At 45.7% G+C, this 7,048-nt stretch overlaps 1 protein-coding gene across 1 annotated transcript in view; it reads left to right on the top strand.

Annotated features, from left to right (window-relative positions):
- The first annotated feature begins 6,612 nt into the window (after nt 1-6,612).
- LOC136958581 (FERM, ARHGEF and pleckstrin domain-containing protein 1) overlaps nt 6,613-7,048 on the top strand; it is a 53,373-nt gene continuing 52,937 nt past the window's right edge. Inside the window, 1 exon segment of the mRNA XM_067252591.1 lies at nt 6,613-6,735. The gene's annotated coding sequence lies outside the window, so the exon portion shown is untranslated.

Here is a 7,048-nt window from a genome sequence, read left to right as displayed (position 1 = left end):
AGAAGGGACAGTGAGGGAAAGAGAGGGACATGGATATACAGAGAGGGGACAAGGATGGACAGAGGGACAGGGAGGGAGAGGGACAAGGACATTGATGTCAAGAGAGAGGAACAGGGAGATAGAGTTATATAATCAGGCTTTCATGAGTCATAACACTTCCCCATAATTGGCTACTCATGTTCTGAAACCATTATGTTTTCTTCATTTAGCAGATGCTTTTTCTTCAAAGCGATAGACAAATAGTGCATGCAGAAAGTACAACTACAAAAATCATAGATCAGAAGTGCATGTAGTTTGACAGGATTTTGGTGGTCCGATTCAAGAAACGGTCTGTCTTTAACAGGCACAGTGCAAAGTAACCACATCTCTGCTACCTACCAGGCACGTGAACAATATAAATATCTCTCCAACACTAACAACAATAACATCTCAACAATATTAAAATACATCAAAAACAATGTAATATCAAGCGCAACATCAAGCAATGTCATGGGTACCGTGTCTTGCCAAACGGCAGCACAACCGGATCTCAAACACACTCAAACTCAAGGACACGTTCGCAGGTACCCTGAGAAGTAATGTACTGCTAAGTCCTGCCATCTTTAGATGTGCCTTTCTGCTCCCTCCTGATTGGTTGCCAGCCCCTTCAGCATTCCTGTGGTTGGCCCAGCCAGGCCGGAGCAGTGCGGTCAAACTGTCTAATACGTAGGAGGCTCACGCTCTACCAGTGGGAGAGAGAAACACACTCTTGTTGCATGACAGAATCCCTCCCGACCATACTTGTCCTCTAATACCCAGATCTTCTCATGTGGCTTGTGCACCATGGTTCTCGACCACAGACTCCTAACACTGCTCATTATGCACCCGGGGAGAGCGAGGGGGAGAGAGGGGGAGCTATGTCCATGGAATGCTGTAGCTGCTAGGCAGCAAACTTTAAATTGAAATGACACATCTTAATTTGTCAACAACCTCCGCTTGGAAGCCCATGCAGAGGGAGATGGAAGGAAAATGAGACGCTGTTCCTGCTCCACCAATCATGTCTGACTAAGAGATTCGATTAACCGTAGTAATTGTTCTATAGTCTTCCATACGTCACAGTGTAATGCACATTGGTTATTTTCTCTCTGTATATTATCACAACGAAACGGAGTGAAGGTGTGATAATGAGTGTTTTTGAAGAGATTAATTTTGACGTGATATTGCAACGTTGTGGGGATATTACAAAAACAAGAGATTTACATTTAGTCATTTAGCAGACGCTCTTATCCAGAGCGACTTACAGGAGGTAGACAGATTTGTCAGATTTGTCATATGGATCTATAAGCGTCAGAGTTCAGAATCCTGGGGTTCTTGTGATCGGATGATCGAAGCTCCATGTTGTATATTTCAATTTGAATCCATGTTCCCCTCATGGCAGAGGACTGCCAGTCCTACGCCTCCTCCGTGCCCTCCAGCGCCATGTGGCGCCGGGAGGCCCCCCCGACCCTGGAGGAATGGTTGATGAGGATGGAGTCCCAGTTAACCGCAGTCCTCTACGATGTCCAAGCCACACTCCGTGAAATCCAAGCACAAAGGACACCAGTCCCACTTCCCACTCCCTCCAACACCTCTCCCCCCCCCCTCCCTGTTCCCCATCTCCTCCACCTCTCCCCCCCCTCCCTGTTCCCCACCTCTCCCCTCCCCCCCCCTCCCTGTTCCCCACCTCTCCCCTCCCCCCCCTCCCTGTGAGACAGACATTGGTACGCTTTCAATACTACTTACTACAATAAAATGACCATAAAATCATACCAAATGCCTTCTATATCTTTAATACCAATACATGCTCTCCCTCACAGAAAGTCCTTTCCAAGTTACAGCCGAGTCAGCTGACAACCCAAGATGGAGAACTGTGTTTATAATCTGTTTATTGACTTTACATTTTAAAACGTGTAGGTTTTTTTTCCTGCCACACCTCGCTCCCTCTTGTCTATACACGAACACGCAAATTCCGACATGAACGGGTGAACGAACTTTCTCACTTTATGAACCCCTAGATTAGATATGAATCCTGATCACAGCTCCCTAGCCGCATACGCGCGGGAAACGGTGATCCATCATCTGAAGATGACTGAACACATTATTATTTTGGTGTCTTGTCCTATGATGTCAAACCACTCTCCATTCTCTCCACCCCTCTCCTGACAAGATAAACCCAGAGCAGGAAGCTGGACAGGGGATAGTGATGGATAGAGAGTTGGGGGCAGGGGAGAGTTGGGGGCAGGGGAGAGTTGGAGGCAGGGGAGAGTTGGAGGCAGGGGAGAGTCGGGGGGCAGGGGAGAGGCAGGGGAGAGTTGGGGGCAGGGGAGAGGCAGGGGGCAGGGGAGAGGCAGGGGGCAGGGGAGAGTTGGGGGCAGGGGAGAGGCAGGGGGCAGGGGAGAGGCAGGGGCAGGGGAGAGTTGGGGGCAGGGGAGAGTTGGGGGCAGGGGAGAGGCAGGGGGCAGGGGAGAGGCAGGGGGCAGGGGAGAGGCAGGTGGCAGGGGAGAGGCAGGGGGCAGGGGAGAGGCAGGGGCAGGGGAGAGTTGGGGGCAGGGGAGAGTTGGGGGCAGGGGAGAGGCAGGGGGCAGGGGAGAGGCAGGGGGCAGGGGAGAGGCAGGTGGCAGGGGAGAGGCAGGGGAGAGGCAGGGGACAGGGGAGAGGCAGGGGGCAGGGTATATTTAGGTCTTGGTTCCACACCATCAGACTGCCCTCATCCAGCCAGCGAACAGAAGGCAACCGGGCAGCGGGCTAAATCTGTCCCTCTCAATCTCATTCCAGCACTTCCTGGTTCGGTTAAAAACAAAGTGCCAGATGCTTCACATTTTATAAGCCTCCCCTGTGGTTGGCTGGTGCTGTGTCACCCTGCCACTATGACCACGCCCTCTCCCTCACACCTCTTCTCCCACCTCCCCTTCCTCTTCCCCTGTCTCCTCCGTCCTCCCTTCTCACCTCCTCTCCTCTCTGCTCTCACACCTCCAATGCTGTTCATCCTCCCTCTTTCCTTCCCCACTCTGACAAAAAGAGAGTGCGGTAGAGAGAGAAAGAGACCGAACAGAGAGAGAGGAAGAGAGAAAATAAGACAGACAGGAATAGAGAGACAGGAGGGAATAACAGGGATAACAAGCTCTGACAGCTAGTTCTGCTGACCGCTGTCCTTTATAATTTCCTCATTGTGGACTTCCAAGCTGGACAGAGTCCCAGCAGCGGCCGTCACTGTCTAACCATAGGCTTGTACTCTACCGCCCTCTGCAGGTCAGGCATGGAAATGCGCTGATCATGCATTGTATAGCTATCTGTCTCTTAACACTCACAGACCAGAGGAAGAGGGAATAAGCACTATAACGTGTTTGCAGAGACAGACAGATACATAGACAGGCTTGTAAAACAGAGACCGACGGAAAGGTTTATTATCTGAGATTAAACCTTAAAAAACGGATTGAGGACAGACAGAACCATCCTTCTGGCCTTTAAACTGACCAGAAATGTTTTGCTCTGTGCCCCATCTTGACCTCGTCGCCTTTGCAGGATACATCTGGCAGGTCAGGGACCAACGTCTGGGACCAGCGTCTGGAGCAGGAAGTGTTGTGGACACTCTGAGGTCTGCAGTAGGAATGGGAGCTATGCTGTTGCCCTGGTGCTGTTGCCATGGCGCTGGTCAGGCCACAGGGTTTTGGTTTCCCAGCAAACTGCGGTCCGTGCCGCATCCCTCCATCTCTCTCACTCAATCTACCCCCAAACCAGTCTCAGCTATAAAACGCTTCCTTACTAAATACTGCTCCACCCTTCTCTTAAAAAGCCTCAACATTAAAAGTTCCTGCAACACCCACACCGCAGGATATAAAACGCGCTGTTCTCCTGCTCAAATGGCCAAGGAGAGCCTATGGCCCTTTCATTCTCATGTTCAGAATGCTGCTTGTGGTTGGCGTAAACTTCAGGTTTTTGGCATCTGTAGAATTCCACACACGAGTGGCGTAGCCTATGTGGGCGTGCGAAACAAGTCCTTGCCCCATGCACAAACTTCCATGTTTAATACGTTGCTCTAATTAATAAGCCAATGAAATGTAGCACAAGGTTAAAATACTATAAAATACCACTGACAGCTCTGAGTCGTCGCGCTTTCTGTTTTTGTCACAATGCATAGTGTCACCTGACCTAACATGTAGCCTGCTACAGAACTTCACTTAGCTGATGCCTCATTGTAGACAAAAACACGGTTTGTTTTCGTTCTAGACAGATGTGTACTTGCACCAAAGTGAAAACCACAACATAATTTAAATGCCAAATGAAATCATAGGAATATAAATTAGATCGCGTGCATTAAACAACAATCGTGTTCTTCGCCTTAAATGTTATGTGGTATGTTTGGGTTGAGTGCACATCTGTATACAATGATAATAAACCTTGATATTGTAGCACGCTATGTGTGGTGGTAACTGGATTTTTGAAATAAGTGCAGGCATATTTGAAAACAAAAACACAAGTTGGTAGACGGGGCATGTAAACAAAAAGGTCCTTAAAAACACATTTGATAGATCAAGAGAAATCTAACTTTTCTGCACCATGCGCATGTAGCTATAGTCTAAGCTTACATAGCGTTTAACCATTAACCACTTTATTAAACATTATTCACCAAGGTATAATGTAGCTGTTCCACATAAGAAATACAGAGGCAAATTGTTTAAAGTGCAGTTTTATGAAGACAATACGTTTTTTTTGGCTAGATCACATTAACCTGTTGAAGCCTATTAGACTAATTGGTCTAAAGCAGGGGTGTCAAATTCTGGTCCTCACGGGCCGCTGTCCTGTACGTTTTAGACGTTTCCCTGATCCAGCACACCTGATTCAAATGAATGATCGTTATCAGGCTTCTGCTGAGCTTGATCATGATCCATTCAGGTGTGTTGGAGCAGGGAAACATACAGAACAGCGGCCCCTGATGACCAGGATTTGACACCCCTGGTCTAAAGGTCCAATTATAGTTGAGTTTGCTACTAATGCATGGGCTGATGACATGTAGATTAGCCTAAATGGTTACTGTCAAAATAAGAAAGACTACAGACTGCACTGAAAACTATTTTGTACTGTCCATGTTAATGCAGATTAATTTCAGCCTGTGGGAGTGGAGACGCTTTTAAAATTAGGCTGTAAATTAAGTTCTCAAATGTTCATGGTCATTTCTATTTATCGTTTTAATTTTGTTAGGAAAAACTTCCATACAACAGCGCCACCCCGAGATAAAAAAAAAGTGACCGAAGTGCAGAGCTACCCTTTCATCCGTGGGGGCGTCATTGCATCTTTCAACTACCTTGAAAAGACTGTCTCAGCAAGCGGTGCATCGGGTGTTCCGACCTGTTGTAGGCTACTGAGAAATAAACGAAATCGCCCTACCCTTCTCCCACCAACTGTAATGTCAGATACATCGCTCTAGCGCTTCAGTTGTGAAATAACTGACCTGTGCTGTGATGTCCCCCATAATTAAATCGATCAGAATGCGCACTATGAGCAAAAAATGAGCAAGAGACTAGTTTAACAACTAAATGGATCTCTGAAGTAGGCTACTTTCATGTCCTCGATAGGGCAGAATAAAACAGCGAAATAGACGTGGGTTAGGTCCCCTTAACCGATGTGCATTTTACAGCTTGTCAGTTAAACTCAGTGACAAATGTTACTTGTATCATCATTGTGCACAATAGTTTATGCGTTGTATTTCGTTTTCATATTGATTTATTTAAAATATCCAAGAAATCTTCACCACAGTGTAACGGTAGCAACATTTAATATTCAACAGAAACTTTACTTCCGGTTTTCTGATGTTGCTTTCAAAACAAAAGCAGGCCGTAAATAACTCCAAAACGAATTAAGTTGAGTTAGTACTGCACTTTAAATCATGTTAGAAGGTTATCACAAAATCATAAACATAGACAATACAAACTACTTACAAAATAGAAATGCATAGAAACTAAAATACTGAAACAAAGAATAATGTACTAATAATAATGTCAAAATGAACATGTTTTCACCAATCATTGTTGAATGTATCAAAATTGTCATTGTATGTTTGGTCAGGGTTTGTTTGACATAATTGTACTGGTGGGGTAACTTGTCAGCTGAAAAGGCAGAAAACCTTAGTTCAACTTTAGTCCTAACCTCTTCTGCATTCATGTTGGCAGAAGAGAGAAAGAGAGAGAGACAGAGAAATAGAGAGAGAAAGAGAGAGAGAGAAACAGCGAGACAGAACACTTTATAATAACGGATCTCTATTCAAATAAAATGTATCATATAAACAGACCCTACTGATTGACCATATCAATGTCAATGTTAAGATAGTACTCATCATTCCCCAGTGTTTAGATAATTATCATTTTCAAACATGAGAATGTTTGAGTACAAATTATTGACGACCTTGAAACGTTTTGGGGGGCTTTATTTTGAAAAACCGCTGCAAATTCTGACACGGAAGTACTCAATCAGTGTTGCTGATTGAACACACGTTGTAACAAACCAGGAGTGGATCTGCCGCTGCTTTCAATGTAATCCTGTCTCTCCCGGCACACAGTCGTCCGACATGGCGACTATGAGGAAGGCTTTCTACGGAGCGGGCAGCATCTAAACTCAAACTGGCTCCAGAGAGCAGTACAAACTACGCCTTGAAGTGGATGTAAAGCCCTCCATTCATTCGGATATATACACCGGAGAACTGCCCACATTATTTACGAAAGGGTAAGATTTTCTACCATTCATTCCCTGTGCGTAAATGGGTAGAGCAACTTGTTTGAAGAGCAGATTAGGGATAAGTCTTATAAGTGTAGCACTTGCCTGGGATTTTCTGACCTTGTGGGATAAGAATAACTACAGACGCTTATTTTGAATGTCACTCTTAATGCCTTCACCATAGTACTTCTTAGTATAATTTTTTTTAATCAAGCTGCGGTTTAGTACTGTTGCATGAAGAGGCAACATTCACGACTATTGAAATGGCTTTACCTATTAGTAAACTAACGAGCCTGTACATAAACCTCCTGTGAGTGAGGAG

This window comes from Osmerus mordax, chromosome 2, assembly GCF_038355195.1.
Source record: "Osmerus mordax isolate fOsmMor3 chromosome 2, fOsmMor3.pri, whole genome shotgun sequence".
NCBI classification, from domain to species: domain Eukaryota; kingdom Metazoa; phylum Chordata; class Actinopteri; order Osmeriformes; family Osmeridae; genus Osmerus; species Osmerus mordax.
This window is presented reverse-complemented; position numbering and strand designations above follow the sequence as displayed.